This window comes from Lithobates pipiens, unplaced genomic scaffold, assembly GCF_037356315.1.
Source record: "Lithobates pipiens isolate NorthernLeopardFrog02 unplaced genomic scaffold, aLitPip1_a1.2 Scaffold_10, whole genome shotgun sequence".
In the NCBI taxonomy this organism is placed as follows: Eukaryota; Metazoa; Chordata; class Amphibia; order Anura; family Ranidae; genus Lithobates; species Lithobates pipiens.
In genome coordinates, this window is record NW_027507686.1 from 104,371,040 (window position 1) to 104,387,835 (window position 16,796).

General features: G+C 41.8%; 1 protein-coding gene across 2 annotated transcripts in view; it reads right to left on the reverse strand.

The window, feature by feature from the left end:
- Nucleotides 1-16,796, reverse strand: part of LOC143933943 (spectrin beta chain, non-erythrocytic 1-like) — a gene marked incomplete in the record, with an annotated part of 1,131,488 nt that overhangs the window by 295,658 nt on the left and 819,034 nt on the right.

A 16,796-nucleotide genomic window follows, 5' to 3' on the forward strand; every position in this document is an offset into this window, starting at 1 on the left:
AACGGTTACCTGAAGATGAAGATAAACAGCCGAACACTCCACACCACCTCCCAGAGGACTTTAACACAGCACCCGGGGTCACAGTGCGTAGTTGCCCCACCTTCAAGCACCACACCCCTCTACACTATAAATTACTATTGTCTATCTATAAATGCACGGGGCCTGAAACACCCGGCAAAGAGATTCCCCTATGGAAAGAAGCCCTTTCACTAAAAGCAGATATCCTCTGTGTGCAGGAGACTCACTTCCAAAACGCACAAAGTGCCAAAGTGCACACGAAGAGAATACCCACATGTATTTCTAGCATGCACACCTAACAGCAAATGCTGGCTATAAGGAACTCCCTATCGTTCCAACTCAGACTTCTATACGGACAAAGGAGGCAGGTTCCTCAGTCACTGGAGACATCAACTCCAACCCATACACAATAGTTCTAGTGTATACCCCGAACACCCACCAAATACGCTTTTTACAGAAGGTGTTCAAAAAAGCCAAGTCCCTGCTTTATGGAAACCTTATAATCGGAGGCGACTTCAAACTTATTGTGGACCTGTCCTTAGACCGTCAACCTTACAACACCTTTTACACACAAGAACTGTTCGATGCATGGAGATGCCTTTATGCCAATGAAAAGGACTACACCTTTTCCACTAGTCATAATTCATACTCCCACATTGATATGTTCATTGTGGATCAATGGCTTTTGAAACGCATTAGCTCCATGCAGATACATGACATAACGTGGTCCACCCACGCCACTATATCAATGTCTATTGCTGAACAGGGCGTCTCCTCCTCACCTCCCATATGGCGCTGCAATACTAGACTATTACAGGAACCACAAACGTTCTCTGTGATCTCTCAACACCTCCGTGATTTTTTCCATACTAATGACACCTACAATAGAGCCTTTCACCTTGTGGAACTCTCACAAAGCTTATATGAGAGGCATACTAATACAGTTAGGAGCTCAGGAGAAAAAAAAAAAAAAAAAAAAGATTCTCCAAAAAATTACACACCTTAAAATCAGACACACACAAAACAGAACAACAAAATAAAAACTCACCGTCTGCATCTAGGTCACACACCCTGTCCAAACTCAGAATCCCTGAGGGAACATTTATCTCAATATGACAAACATCTCAGGAAACTACAATTAAATTCATACGCCAACGCAAACAGAGCAGGGAAATATCTAGCTAGTCGAATCAAAAAAGCACGCATCAAAAACAGGATAGCTTACCTCCACCACGACACTCTGCACCACAAAATCATTAATCCACAGGAATCAGTTTGCAGATTACTATAGTGCGTTATACAACTTGAATACAGATGCCTCTACGCCACAACCAGACCTAACCAAAATACAACAGTTTTTACAAAACATTAACTTGCCATCACTGACAGAAGAACACCTTGCACAACTAAATGCTCCCTTTTCCACACATGAAATAGCTAAAATCACGATAACGCTACCTAATGGTAAATCACCAGGCCCTGATGGCTTTATCAACGAATATTACAAAACACTCAAAAGCATCCTGGCCCCACACATGCAAGATGTTTTTAATCAAGCAAAAGATTCTTCTTCATTCCCTCAGGAGATGCTGACAGCCCAACATTGTCACGTTGCCCAAACGGGGAAAAGAACCCACTACCCCAGCTAATTTCAGACCAATATCTCTTCTCAACTCGGACATCAAAATATATGCGAAACTATTAGCCAAACGTTTAACGGATATCATTCCAATGCTCATTAATCGCGACCAGATGGGATTTGTTTGGGGGGGGGGGGGGGGGGGGAGACAGACCTCTGATGCCACCAGACGCATTGTTAATATTATTCACCATGCTCTTAAAACTGGAACACCTTCTCTGCTGCTTTCCATAGACGCAGAGAAGGCATTTGATAGGGTTCACTGGACATATATGCAAATGGTGCTATCCAAATTTGGCTTTAAAGGTCCAATCCTAGCAGCCATACTGGCACTATACTCTTGTCCTTCCACACAAGTACATACCTTGGGGTTTCTCTCCAAAACTTTCAATATCTCCAACAGTACCCGACAAGGGTGTCCTCTCTCTCCCCCCCACAATATTTAATTTCACGATTGAACCACTAGCCGAAACCATTAGATCCCATGCTAACAGCACAGGCTTCACCTTTGCATCTAGAAACCATGTAATTAACCTTTTTGCAGACAATGTGATTCTAATGACACATCCACAAACCTCCCTACCACAGGCACATAAAATTTTAAGAGACTTTTGGGGAAGTATCGTATTACAAAGTCAACTTTACCAAATCCATGATATTAGATTTAGGGGTCTCCACATCTACTAGAAACCTACTACAAGAATCCCTACCTTATTCCTGGTCACCGAAAAGGTATCCCATATTTAGGCATAACTCTTACCATGACCTCAGCTTTTCTAGAAGCCAGCTTTAAACCACTTAAACTAGAACAACTCAGTAATATCTCCAAAACAGAACTGTCATGGTTGGGCAGGATAGCAGCATTTAAAATGACCATCCTCCCACAGATTCTTTATATATTTAGATCGCTCCCTCTCAACATACCACCCACCTACATCCGCATCATGATCAAAATCTGGAAGTTTACATGGGGAGGCAAGAGCGCTAGATGCCCATGTAATAACTTCAAACTACACAAGAGTGCGGGTGGCGCAGGAATTATTGAGCTTCAAGATTACATATGCAACGGCTCTATTGGTAATCAGTTGGGCTTGCTGTGAGTTTAGTATCGGTCTGGCTCCGGGAGGTGACGTCATGGCTCTGCTATGAAGTTTTACTGCTTGGAATTTACATTGAGGACAGTCCGGTGTGGTTCCTGTGATGGTTCAGCCAGATCCTTTACTTATATGCCCTCTCTGATCTCACGTAACACTGAGATCTCAAGTTCTGGTAAGCGGCCCCTTTTCTCCTTATCGGTGGAGGTGCTTTTTGGATCGCTGTTCACACCAAGTGATGTGGGTGTCCGTTCTCCATTCCCATTCTGAATGAATTAACACTATTTGCTGATTGATATCACTTTTTGGGACTTTAATGGACTAATTTCTTTTCTTTTTCCTGTTTATTTTTATTCTGAATGAAATTTAATTTTGTTTCTATTATGGTGTTATATGGTTTGATTATACGAGGCATATAGAGATAGATAGATAGATATTTTGTGTTATTCATCCTTCTGTATTTGAAGATCCTTGATAGGTCTTACTAGGCAGGGTTTTTCACGTGATTTAACAAAGGTGATCACTATTTGTTTTTTTCTATATATTAATCATGATTCATTTATATCATTTATATGATTCAAATGATGTATTATCCAATATTCACATTCACTTGATTTAATTTCACTTTTTGCTATTGATCACTTAGGTTTTCAATTGTATGAATTTATTTAGAACACTTTTTTGTTTTTTAGTGCAGCTCACCATTTTTATAAAGATTACATATGGGCCATAAGTCTAGATCAGCTCAAACATTGGTTCCAGGCTAACAGCCTACTATGGGTAGACATAGAACGCTCAATGATCCCAATTAGTGACCTCATTACATTCCTAGTAAGCGACATATGGGACCAATGGGAGACAGGTGAGCTATCACCAACCAGCCAAATCTCTTTACAAGCTTGGAGGTTTCCCCAGTGTATAGACCACAGGGACACATGAAAAACTATGACCTCCCAAACGAACTCCTGAAGCCTAAAATCCCCATGCTATCGACCACAGACCTCTTAGAACAGGGATTAACACATATACAAGACCTCTTCAAAGGATCAACCCCCAAATCTGCAGAACAAATGTCCACCCATTACCTACCCAACAATCACATATTTTCCTGCTTACGCTTCTTAACCACTTGCCGACCGCCGCACGACGATATACGTCGACAGAATGGCACGGGCAGGCATATGGGCGTACCTGTACGTCCCTGCCTTCCCGCGGGTGGGGGGCCCGATCGGGCCCCCCCCCGGTGCCAGCGGTGGTCGGTATCCGTTAAGGAGCGATCCGGGATGAGGGGGCGGCCATTCGTTCATGGCCACCCCCTCGCGATCGCTCCTGACGAATGGAAGTGAGGCGTGACATCACTTCCTCTCCTGTAATGTAAACACAGGCAGAGGAAGTGATGTAATCTCTCCTCCGTGTCGGTATTTTTCGTTCCGGCACCGAGGAGAGAGGATCGGTGAGTTGCACCAACACGACACTACACAGTAGAACATGCCAGGCACACTCTCACCCCCCGATCACCCCCCCAATCACCCCTGTCCCCCCAGTCACAGTGACACCAATTGCATTTAATTTTTTTGCATTGGTGTCATTTGTGACTGTAATAACTGTTAGGGCAGTTAGGGTTAGCCCCCTTTAGTTCTAAGGTACCCCCCTAACCCCCCCAATAAAGGTTTAACCCCGTGATCACCCCCCGTCGCCAGTGTCACTAAGGCTGGGTTCACATTGCAGCGGTTTATGAGAACGGATGTGATTCGCACCGCACTGCAAATCACATCCGATCTCTGTGCGATTCGAGTTCAGCCATACAGATAGTATGGCTGAATTTGCGTCGCACCCGCCGCAAACTCGCACGGGACCCTTTTTTTGGTCCGCAGCAGAATCGGATCGCATGGGTGTTCACACCATGTGATCCGAGTTTGCAGATCGCACTGCGATATGCGAACTGATCTGGGGGTGTCATTAACATTTCACTGACACTCCCAGCAGTTCGCATAGGGCAGTGTGAACTGCCGCCGGGAGGCATGCGATGCGGGAACCCGCCGCGGATTCGTGGCGTTCCCGCATCGCTCCAGTGTGAACCCAGCCTAATAAGCGATCGTTTTTCTGATCGCTGTATTAGTGTCACAGGTGACGCTAGTTAGGCAGGTAGGTATTTAGGTTCGCCGCAGCTTTTTATAGCGCCAGGGACCCCCCATATACTACCGCATAAAGCCCCCTGATTGCCCCCTAGTTAACCCTTTCACCAGTGATCACCATATAACTGTTACAGGTGACGCTGGTTGGTTAGTTATTTTTTTATAGTTTCAGGGCACCCGCCATTTATTACCTAATAAAGGTTTAACCCCCTGATCACCCGGCGGGTGATATAAGCCTGAGGGTCAGATAAGGTCTGCGTCGCCCCAGGCAGCGTCAGGTTAGTGCCAGTACCGCTAACACCCACGCACAAAGCATACACCTCCCTTAGTAATATAGTATCTGCTCAGATCTATATTAGCGTCGCCAGCAGTTTAGGTTTCCCAAAACGCATTGTTAGCGGGACCAGCCCAGATACCTGCTAGCACCTGCGTTTAGCCCCTCCGCCAAGCCCAGACCAGCCCACCCAAGTGCAGTATCGATCGATCACTGTCACTGTCACTTACAAAACAACACACATAACTGCAGCGTTTTTTGCAGAGTCAGGCCTGATCCCTGCGATCGCTAACAGTTTTTCTTGTAGCGTTTTAATACAGTCGCTGACAGCCTAGGTGCTTTTTTACCTGTGAGTCTCACTAGTGTACCCCTAAATTTAGGGGCGTCTACTTTCCAAAATAGGGTCATTTGGGGGGGGTTTGTGCCATCTTGGCATTTTATGGCCTTCAAAACTGTAATAGGTAGTGAGGAGTGAAGTCAAAAATTTACGCCCTTAGAAAGCCTGAAGGTGGTGCTTGGTTTTCGGGGCCCCGTACAGGGCTAGGCTCCCAAAAAGTCCCACATATGTGGTATCCCCGTACTCAGGAGAAGCAGCAGAACTTATTTTGGGGTGTCATTTCACATATGCCCATAGCATGTGTGAGCAATATATCATTTAGTGACAACTTTGTGAAAAAAAATAAAAATAAAAGTTTGTAGTTTTCCCGCAACTTGTGCCAAATATAAAATATTCCATGGACTCAACATGCCTCTCAGCAAATAGCTTGGGGTGTCTACTTTCTAAAATGGGGTCATTTGTGGGGGTTTTGTGCCATCTTGGCATTTTATGGCCTTCAAAACTGATAGGTAGTGAGGAGTGAAATTACAAATGTATGCCCTTAGAAATCCTGAAGGCGGTGCTTGGCTTTCGGGGCCCCCGTACGCGGCTAGGCTTCCAAAAAGTCGACCACATGTGGTATCCCCATACTCAGGAGAAGCAGCAGAATTTATTTTGGGGTACAATTCCACATATAACCATGGCATGTGTGAGCAATATATCATTTAGTGACAACTTTGTGTAAAAAAAAAAAAAAAATTTTTTTTGTCATTATTCAATCGCTTGAGGCAAAAAAATAAAATATTCAATGGGCTCAACATGCCTCTTATCAATTTCCTTAGGGTATCTACTTTCCAAAATGGGGTCATTTGGGGGGGTTTTGTACTGCCCTGCCATTTTAGCACCTCAAGAAATGAGATAGGCAGTCAAACTAAAAGCTGCGTAAATTCGTTTGTAGATGTGACAACTTTTGCGCAAACCAATAAATATACAGTTATTGACTTTTTTTTACCAAAGACATGTGGCTGAATACATTTTGGCCTTAATGTATGACTAAAATTGAGTTTATTGGATTTTTCTAACAAAAAGTCGAAAATATTTTTTTTTCAAAATTTGCGGTCTTTAAAAAATAAAAATCGCAGAGTCAGTCAAATACCTTTAAAAAAAAGATATTTGTGGGAAAAAAAGGACGCAAATTTTGTTTGGGTACAACATTGCATGACCGCGCAATTACCAGTTAAAGCAGCGCAGTGCCAAATTGTAAAAAGACCTCTGGTCATTGACCAGCAAAATGGTCCGGTCTGAAAGTGGTTAAAGACACGACCATTACCCAAATTTCTGTTACCCCTCCACAGCATGGCGTTTCTACAAAAACGTGCCCGCATCTACTAAGGGTATATCACTGTTCTATACCCTAATCCATAATAAAATGCACCTTTAGTAAAATGTCCACCATTAAGAAGTGGGAAGAAAAGCTGAATACTATATTCTCAGACGAACAATGGATACATGCCTTCAAAGCAGTACAAAAATACTCACACTGTATAAGCCATTGGGAAATAACACTTAAAATCACCAACAGATGGCATTATACACCATATAGACTGGCCACATTCTTCCCAAATATATCTGCCTCGTGTTGGAGACAATGTGGGCAAATTGGTAATCTATTACATACCACTATGGAAAGTCCAAGCTTAACCAGCCTCTGGAATGATCTTTTTCGGCTAATATCAACGATAGGAATTTTAAATCGCACTAAACCCTGCAATGGCACTCCTTAATATTGGGTTTGTTGTGAATTCATGAAGAAATACATTTAATATTCACTAGCAGAGATGAGTGATTTCAGTAGGCCCAAAAAAGTGGATGAACTATAATTTTAATATTATTGAACTGTTACCCTTTTTGGAGACCTTTAAAACAAAATGCATGATCTCACACTTTGTTTTTCCAAATATGCAGGGGATTAGTTATCTGCAACTTTTACAAACACTCTGTTGAAACAAGAGACTGGAACAATGGTAGCTTTTGTCACCAAACAAAAAGATGTGTACTTATTTTGTTGGTTAGATTGAGAAGACCAAACTTGCATAGGGAAAGATCACATGGAAATAACCCTTAACTAGAAAACCCCATTGTGCACAAGTGACAAGTGATTTGGACAACATACAACCATGAAGACAAAATTCAATAGCTGACACCTTGTCCAACAAAACCTATTGTGTGAATTTTAGGGCACAGCTAAACATTTATTGGACTGCTTAAAGTCTATCTCAAAACATGGCGTTAGAGGGATATGCAAGTCAGACATATTTTAAAAGTACCTATGATCTTTTATAAGTCCTTTAAATTATATGTGATATTTGTAGGTCACAAAAGAGATATTATAATTTTAGTATCTAATGATCTAAAGAACTTTGTCTTAAAGAAATTATATATGAAAGTGTGATAAGTAGAAGTGTTTTAGCAACAAGTTAGTATGAAAAACAATCGTGATTATAACTGTCTAAGAATTTAACATATGTCTGGATAAACCAATATTAATTGGATATACCAGAATTATCCAGTTAGAGATAATTTTATGTGATATTGATTGATATATATCTAACCTGTGTCATTTCTAAATGGACTAAAGATTTAATAGATATATGTATATAACCATTTTATACAATGGGGATTATTCAAAATTATGTTAAGCGTATTTTATATTATATCGGTTACTATGATTCCTGAAAACTAGAGAGATATATTCATTAGAACATATATAAAAACAAATGCATATTATAAAAATATTAACTAAAAGAGATAAAAAACACCAAACACATGTTAGACACCTGGTGGTTGAAGGTGCTATTACCCCGTTTCCCCTAAAATAAGACCTAGTGTGATTGTCGGTGATAGCTGCAATAAAAGCCCTACCCCCCAAATAAGCCCTAGTTAAAGTCCTTGCAGGTCTTCTTTTCAGGGTAGGGCTTATTTGGGTGGTAGGGCTTATATTGCAGCCAACACCGACAATCAGGCTAGGTCTTATTTTAGGGGAAACAGGGTACCTTAAAATCATTAGACTCCTGGGAAAGCTAACCATTACATGTTGCCTGCCAATGAGGAGGGAACACATGCCTTCTGGGCAGAACTTAGTATAATTTTATGATCTTTTTGTTTAAGAGGATATTTAATAAACAAGAAAGATGTCATAGGGGAGAGCTCAGGGACACACCCGGAAGGGGGGGGGGACATACTGGGAGACCCCCAGACAAACTGACACTCATGCACCAAGCATGAATCCACATTTTTACATTCACGAAGATTCCTGCTCCTTGGAACTCAGAGGTCACACAAAGTAATTCCTCTGTAAGAGAATACATGTTAAAAGCCACGGCAGCCATCTTAAAAATCCTGGTAACCAACAATCCAGACTAGTAGCCATTTGGAATGGGTAAATATTTTGTTTATTATATCTTCTATGTTCTCTTAAATATTGAGGTTTTGAATATCCTATTGAAAATCGTTCTCCCGAATCAACCACCTTTTAGATTTTTTTCTAAATTTAATTTCTCATTATAAAAATTTTTTTGCATAGTTGCCAATTTTATTGACAAACGTACGTCTAATTTATTTCACATTGTTAACCACTTATTTACCTGCAGTATAGTAAAGGTTGGACCTGTGAAATACAGACGTCCTGTTTAATTGTCAATCATCAAAAGGTTATTGATTCTACCGAGAAGTGATAATGGTGATAATTAAGTCCAAAGTACGACACTCCCATTTTGTGGGTGTTTCCATTATTTGTCAAGGTGTTCATGAGACTTAATCGATATTTTAATTTCATGTAAATATTTGTCTTTTGTCAACCAATAAATGTAACTATTTTGTATGATCACTTGTCTCCGTGAATAAGTTTCACATGTATAGACTGTCATATAGCTTGATTTTGTATCTTAAAAATATCTTTGTTAAAAATGACTTAATGCTGTGCGGGAAACTGTCCTTAAAAAGCACATGAGGTTGGAGAACATTCCACCAGAATGTAGAGTAGTAACCACTCACATATTAGGAACCCGCAATCTTATCTTCCATAATTGGAAAAAACACCTTAGCCATCAATACCTTAGAGGTGATTGCACTAGTAAACAGAAACCAGACCTTTGAACGCCTACTAGCCATCAACTCCTCAACATGTAAATCCTTTGACTCTCAATTGAAAATTTGGACAGATAAATATAAAAGCACCTAACCTCTTACGGTATATTGAACAACAATGAATGTGTTTGGTAACAATCAAAAAATTGATGTTATATAAATAATTGTAAAAAATGTTCTGAAAAATAAAGAAAAAAAAATTATAGGTGCATCAATGCAACGATACTGCCCTTCGCGATTCAGCATCGATGCAGTATCCAGCATAATTGATCGTGCATGACTTCATTCCCGCTCCTCCCACCTCACACCAGTGTCTTTGCTGGAACAAGCTGACGATCGCCTTGCTGTACCTGGTGCTGCTCCCCCCTCAATGGATAATGTAGGCTCAGAGAGCTTCCCCCACCCACGCTCTCCCCTTTCTTGGGATTTGCAGCTCTGGACAGCGACGCTGGTCATCTCTCTAAAGGGCAGGCGCAGAGCAGAACAGAGCTGTGACACACAGATCACTGCAGCTGTCTTAACATCCGTGGGATGAGGCAGAGTCGGCATCAGGAAACTAGCTGCGAGGAGAGGAGGGGGATGGTAGGAATGCTCCGGAGGTGAGATCAGACTGCCATGCTTGATATATGTGCAGGCCAAGTGTATAGAAGTGGCACATTCCCCACCTGCTGCACCTATCCAGAGAGTGTGTACTGTGTGCCCAACACATTGGGGGCTGCACAGTGCACACTTTGTCCAATTAGTTCCTAAGATTTCACCATCGTCTCTCCCCTATGGAAACATCTACTGATCTGCAAGCAGTATATTTCTTGCTGGTTGGAATGTCTTTTTTATATCTTTGCAATGATGTTGACCTGTTTACTATCCAAGTTTCTGCCAAAAAAGACTAAACAATTTGTGAAAGTGATAGTTAAGAGCATTATTTTTTTTCTTTAAAAAAAAAAAATATATATATATATATATATATATATATATATATATATATATATATATATATATATATATATATATATATATATATATATATATATATATATATATATATATATAAATAATACCTGCTGGCCATCTCCTGCATCGCGTCCGCAGTCTGTGGCCATCTCCTGCATCGCGTCCGCAGTCTGTGGCCATCTCCTGCATCGCGTCCGCAGTCTGTGGCCATCTCCTGCATCGCGTCCGCAGTCTGTGGCCATCTCCTGCATCGCGTCCGCAGTCTGTGGCCATCTCCTGCATCGCGTCCGCAGTCTGTGGCCATCTCCTGCATCGCGTCCGCAGTCTGTGGCCATCTCCTGCATCGCGTCCGCAGTCTGTGGCCATCTCCTGCATCGCGTCCGCAGTCTGTGGCCATCTCCTGTTAATTGCTCCACTACACGTCTTATATACATGTTAACATGTCCCTGTGACAAAGTCTACATTGGTAAGACTAAACGTCAATTCCGCGTGAGGATTGGCGAGCACATAAGTAGCATTAGGGAAAAAAAAAAAAAAAGTCGTCAATGATCGTCCGATTCCCCTACATTTTGAGAAATCTGATGGGAACCCAAAAGGCCTTAGGGTAAAAGGAATTTATGTCCTTAATTTGTCCCAAAGAAGGGGGGACTGATACTATACTTCAGAAAGAAAAAAATGAGGACCCACTATTGTGATTCTCAGATGCTGAAGGGGTTAAATACAAAATGCAGCTTTCAGCCATTTTTAAAAAAGCGAATATACAGATTATTTTTCACTTTTTTTGACTGAAGGATGTCATCATAGATCAGTTTTTCACTCTGATTACTGAGGTAATCTCATATAGTGCCATAGTATTTGCCCTCTGAAAATGCATCTTTATATTTGCAATATGAAAGAGGGGTTTAGTGGCAAAATCAGCTCTATTAGGATATTATTCGTGCTGCTATTGTTTATGTGGTTTATTTCTATAAAATGTATTCTGTTACGATTGTCTTATCTTGCAGTCGTTATATTAAGGCTGAATGTCTAGCGTGAATGGAGGATAGGGCAACATCTAGTGATCAAAGATAATGATCACGTTCCGAACAGTAATTTTAAATTTTTTTTCCAATAACATTTTATTCAAGTGAAGTAACATAACAGGCAAAAGAAATCACATTATGCAATTTCAATTCCGAACAGTCTATTTATACCATCTCCTAATGACTCTTCCTTGCTCTGAGGAAACCGAAGGCAATTGGTCGGTGAAACGCGTCAAGAGTGACATCAGTACGCAACGACGGCACCGCGTGATGTTTGGCCTGGTGTGTTTTCACATAGCTTGACTGACATGTATTCATAAGAGAAGACGTTAAAAAACGGCATATTAACCCGCAAAAGAATTGATAGTTTTTCCACATTAAGGAGATCATTCATGGTCTGGAAGTAAATATATGAAGGACTGGAGAGCCTGCAAAATAGCCACCTTTGTATCGAGGTATTGGGGTAGAGGAATGCACAGGAGGGATGGATGTGTGATCCAGCGAGGATGATGAGAATATTGATTTTGAGCAAGTAACGGCTTCCATTCAAAATACATTCCCAGTGCTTAGTACTACAACTATGGACTGCAAATAAACCAATGATAATGCTAATGTACGCATAGTTAATGACAAAAAGAATAAGCAGCCCATGTTCACTTTACCGTCACTTAAAGTTTTATGTCTATGAAATATACCATCAGCAACGATAAATCTTGAATGATACACACCCAGCCAATTAACCATTCACCCACTCAAACGCCAGGAGCATTATATCCGATTAATTGAACCTAATAGAGTGCCTGTATGGATACTATCAGTGCACATGGACAATATTAAGAAGATAATTTATGGCAATTGTGGTGTGTATGTGATGGATGCAGTCGCTGCGCCGTTTGTTTTTAATAGGTGTGAAAACGTTGTCATATTTTTAACGAGTGTGTTTAAATACTCCTTTTGTTTTGGTGTTGTACGAATTTGAATTGGTGGTTTTGTTATAATTAAGTAAAAATTTAAAATGTTTGCATTTACGTATATGTTGTGTGGTGACTTCTTTTGGAGAATTCTGTTTCTCTTAATTTTTTTCGTCTCCTGTAGTAGGTCTGCAGTCTCTGATCATCTCTTGTATCATGTCTGCAGTCTATCTCTGAGTATTTTGGGGGAGAGCCTGGGGCTCCTTTAAGTTGTTTGCTGTGTTTAGACTTTGCTACATGCAGGGAGTGCAGGAGTTCTGACTGCTTGAAATTTTTTGATGAAAACCATGCGCACTTGCGCTGTAATCGTGATGCATCATGGAATCTAAACAAATCATTGACATGATAATCGTAATCGAATCGTAAAGACCAGAGAAGATATGCACCTCTATAAATGGAGAGTACTCTGAATGGTCAGGGGTGGAAAGTGTAGTCCCCCAGGGTTTTGTCCTGGGACCAATCCTATTTAATTTATTCATAAACGACCTGGAGGATGGGATAAAGAGCTCAATCTCTATTTGCCGATGATACCAAGCTAAGCAGGGCAATAGCATCTCCGAAGGACATGGAAACTTTGCAAGAAGATCTGAACAAATGAATGGGGTGGGCAACTACATGGAAAATTAGGTTTAATGTAGAAAAATAGGATTGTTAAAACAGCTTACCTGTAAAATCCTTTTCTTTGATGTACATCAGTGGACACAGAGCCATAGTAATTACCATGTGGTTATATTGGACCCACAGGTGCTGGACACTGGCACGCCCCTAAGGCGTGTACTTCCCCCATATAACCCCTCCCATTACTGGGAGTCCTCCGTTTTGTAGCCAAGCAATACAAGTGTATAAGAAGGGAGGGACCTCTGTGTCCCCTGATGTACAAAGAAAATTATTTTACAGGTAAGCCGTTTTAAAAATCCTGTTTTGTTTTCTTACATCAGGGGACACAAATCCATAGAAATGACTATGTGGGATGTCCCATAGCAATGGCAACTGAAAGGCGCGGGGGGGGGGGGGGGGGGGATGGGGGAAGACGGAACAAAAAAACAGGAGGCCAGGACTCATACTGCAACCTGCAGTATATGCTGTGCCCAAAGGCAATATTCTCATGACCTTTAATATTGATTTGATAAAATCTGATAAACGTATGAACTGAAGACCAAGTCGTGGTCTTACAGATCTGAACCATAGAGGCCTGATGATGCACCACCCGAGAGGCACTAATCACCCTGCATGACTGTGCTCTTAATATGAGAAGGAGCAATTTTCTTCTTTAAGCTGAAGCTTAAATAATCACTTGACAAATCTATTTGGAAAATAGTGGATCTTGACGCTGCTTGTCCACATCTTGGAACCTCTGGCAGTACAAACAAAACCTGTGTTTTGCGAAACTGAGCAGTCACCTTTAAATAGACCGACTGCTCTTACTACATCAAGAGAATGTAGTGCTTTCTCTTCCCCACATTAAGGCTCTGGGGAGAAAGGAGGAAGAATAATATTTTGGTTTAAATGAAAACCTGTTACCACTTTTGGTAGGAATTCAGGATGTGCATGATCAAATATGGCTTTTACAAGACATACTCTTCTAGCAGAAAAAAAATTGGCAACCAGAAATTTCTCGTAAAGGTTCAAACGGCTGATTCAGCAAAGCCGATAAGACCAATTTTACATCCCAAGGATTTAGAGGTGCCTTGATAGGGGGAATAAACTGTTATCCCCAGAATAAGTTATTAATCAAGAGTGGGAAGAAAAAGGCCATAGGAAAAAATAAATAAACACAGAAAAGGCCATAGGAAAAATACACAGAAAAGGCCATAGGAAAAATACACAGAAAAGGCCGGGATCTGGCTCTTGATAGAAGTCAAGTCAAGAAATCTGACATATTGCTAGGAAGATGTCGGGTTGAAGAAATCATTCTCCCAGAAATAGTTGTTGGTGTCTCAAATAGTATGCCTGAAAAATTTAAATTGCCAACAGGCAAGGAATGTCGTGTTCTGCCAAAGCTAGAACATTATTCACCTCTTTTTGGGCTGCATGACTTCTCATGCGCGCGCCCCCCCCCCCCCCCGGTGATAGATGTAAGTCTCCGCCGTGGCTCTGTCGGACTGAATTCTGACAGGACAGTCCCGTAGTCTGACCGCCAAGATTCGTGGGCCAGATGTACTGCCTGTAACTTCCAAAAAAAAAACCTCTAACCTGGACCATCTCCCCTGGACAGAATCTTCTTCCAGGGCTGCTCCCCAGCCTAGAAGGCTGGCATCTGTTAACACCTTCCAGGATAAAGATTTTCCCTTTTTCTGGATAACCACCATCAATTTAGGCTCTGACCTATGTCGGGAGCAAGCATATTGGAAACAAACAAGGCCTGAATCTTTTTTATTCCAGAAAGGGTGGTGTCTTGAAGCAGTCTGAGAAAAACTGAGCGTAAGGGACAGCCTTGAAGGAGGCAACCATATCCCCTAAAAATCTCTTGCACAGCCGAATGAACGAATTTTCTTTCGTTCTGGTAATTTGAATTAATCCTACAATGGAACTGGAGCGGCACAGTGGTGCAGGGGCGGCACAGTGGTGTAGTGGGTAGCACACTCACCTAGCAGTAAAAAGGGTTGTGCTGATTCATATCCCAGCCATGACACTACCTGCCTGGAGTTTGCATGTTCTCCCTGTGCCTGCGTGGGTTTCCTCCGGGTACTCAGATTTCCTCTCACTCCAAAGACCTGCTGGTAGGTCAATTGGCTTCTGTCCAAAAATTGGCCCTAGTATATGAATGAGGACCTTGGATTGTGGGCTCCTTGAGGGTAAGGACCGATGTGAGTGTGTGATGTACAGGGATAGGGATAATTGCAGACATGTACCCACACTCAGGTTGAACTGGATGGACTGGTGTCTTTATTCAACCCAACTATGAAACTTATTCTCGTCTGGGGTAAGAATGCCTTCTTCTGTATGGTATCTATAACCAGCCCCCAAGTACCGTAATCTCCTTGATGGTTTTAATGAGAATCTTCCTAGGTTGAGAATCCAACCTAGAGATTTCATATATTTACGGCTGAGATCAGACTCTGGTTTTAGACCTGGGACTGAATGATCTATTAAAAGTAGATCTTCTAATAGGCTAGGACAGCTATGCCTTGAGCTCTTAACCTGGCTAAAGGAGGTGCCAGAATCTTTCAGAACACCCGTGGTGCTGTGGCTAAACTAAATGGCAGGACCACAACTGAAAAAATTCTATATTTGAAACCGCAGAAATTTCTGGTAAGTGGGAAACTTTGAAGTATCGGATGTTTAAGTACCGATTCAGATTTTTGAGATCTAGAATGGGTCTTACCTCTGTTTGGTTCTGGAACCTTAAAAAGGTTTGAGCCAAAACCTCCTGTTCCACTAAGGGAACCTCTGATATCACCGACCTGGATCAGCTGTTATCCCAAGGCCAGAAAGACTCTCTCTAGATTCTCTCGGAGGAGACGGAAACTCTTGCATAAACACTGCCCCATCAGCAGCCCAAGAACCCCACATGCAGCACCCAAACAGGGACCCAAACCCCAGACCTTCAGATCAAAAGCCGACAACCATCCGGGCTCTCAGAACTCTAGTTGTAACCTAGAGAAAAAAAAATGCAGAAATCCCTCTGCTCTTGACATTGTTCCTGCCAGATTTTGAGAATCGCAGGACCTTTCCCCTCACCCAAATGAATGGGGGTACCCCTTCATGAGAAGGCTTTAGCATTCTGCTTTGTGGGCTTTCTGCCATCAAGATCCTGGTGCTGCCCTTGGGGACTTTCCCTTGAACCTGACGATTGGGACCGTCAATGGCAATGTGGGGCTGCACCCTGCCACATCACTCATTCACAGTGTGTTCTGTGAATGATAAACTACAAGTTCGGACAGCCTTAGCAGCTGTCCGCTTTTAGTTCTCAATGAACTACAACAGTGTTGTGGCAGTTCATGGATTCTTCCTGTCAAAGTATCGGCTTGCCCATACAAAGTACGGTCCTGCTGTACTGCATGTCTGAACGTAGGTACCCCTCTCTTACTCACCCGTAGATGACTAGTAACTATGGGATTTGTAATGTGTCTAGAGCTCTACACATGACAGAAACAGACAGTGTACTGCTCATTGCAAACAAATGGAAGTGAAGGGAAAATTAGAAAATTGGGAGCTCACAGAGGACATTACAAGGAAGCAGAAAAACACAGTAAGAAATTTAATGAAAAATAGATTACAGGGCCATCA